This window comes from Triticum aestivum, chromosome 2A (assembly GCF_018294505.1).
Source record: "Triticum aestivum cultivar Chinese Spring chromosome 2A, IWGSC CS RefSeq v2.1, whole genome shotgun sequence".
NCBI lineage: Eukaryota > Viridiplantae > Streptophyta > Magnoliopsida > Poales > Poaceae > Triticum > Triticum aestivum.
Genome location: NC_057797.1, coordinates 97193518 through 97194818, shown reverse-complemented (window position 1 = coordinate 97194818; position 1301 = coordinate 97193518).

The window sequence follows — 1301 nt, the reverse complement described above, 5'->3', positions numbered from 1 at the left end:
ATTGGAGGCGGCGCGGGCGGATCGGGCCGCGGGGGCCGGCTCCGGGCTCCCCGGCCCACGGCGGCGGAGGAGAAATCTAGGGTTTCGGGAAGGAAGGAGATCCGAATTTCGGGGGAGGGGGGTGTTTAAATTGGCATAGAGGGAGCTAGGAGAGTCCAAATGAGGTGCGGTTTTGGGCCACGCGATCGTGATTGAACGCTCTAGATGATGGAGAAGATTTAGGTGGGTTTTGGGCCAAATTGGAGGGGTGTTGATCTGCAACACACACGAGGCCTTTTCGGTCCCTCGGTTAACCGTTGGAGTATCAAATGAAGTCCAAATGATACGAAACTTGACATGCGGTCTACCGGTAGTAAACCAAGGCCGCTTGGCAAGTCTCGATCCAATCCAGAAATGTTTAATCCCCACACACGAAAGAAAGTTAGAAATGACCACCGGAGGAGAACGAAGCGCCGGAAAGCAAAACGGACAACGGGGAAAATGCTCGAATGCATGAGACGAACACGTATGCAGATGCAATGCACATGATGACATGATAAGAGATGCATGACAATGGTAACAACACACGGAGACAAAGACCCAAACCCGAGAAAATAAATTTACTTAACGCCTGAAAAGGCAAGAGTTGGAGTACAAATTGGGAAAGTTACATCCGGAGTGTTACAACACTCCACCACTACGAAAGGATCTCGTCCTGAGATCTAGAACTGAAAGAATGCCGGGTACTCAGAACGGAGGTGATCCTCGCGTTCCCAGGTAGCTTCACGGTCGGAATGGTGTGACCACTAACTTTGAGAAATTTGATTGACTTGTTGCGAGTCTTGCGTTCAGTCTCTTCAAGAATAGCAACTGGGTGCTCACGATAGGAGAGATCTTCTTGGAGCTCAATGTCCTTGAAGTTAATGGTGCGGTCAGGAGTCTTGAAGCACTTTCGAAGCTGAGAGACATGGAACACGTCAAGAACATTTGCAAAGTTTGAAGGAGCTCGAGTTGATAGGCAAGGTCGCCTCTCTTGCTGACAATCTTGAAAGGTCCCACGTATCTGGGGGCAAGCTTCCCTTTGATACCGAAGCGACGAGTACCTTTCATAGGAGAGACGCGGATGTAAACATGATCTCCGATCTCGAAAGCCAAATCACGGTGCTTACTATCATAGTAGCTCTTCTGGCGGGATTGGGCTGCTATGAGGTTATCTCGAATGACTTTGCACATTTCTTCTGCCTCTATGATTAAGTCATTACCCAAAAGCTGACGTTCACCGGTTTCAGACCAGTTGAGAGGGGTACGGCACTTCCTGCCAT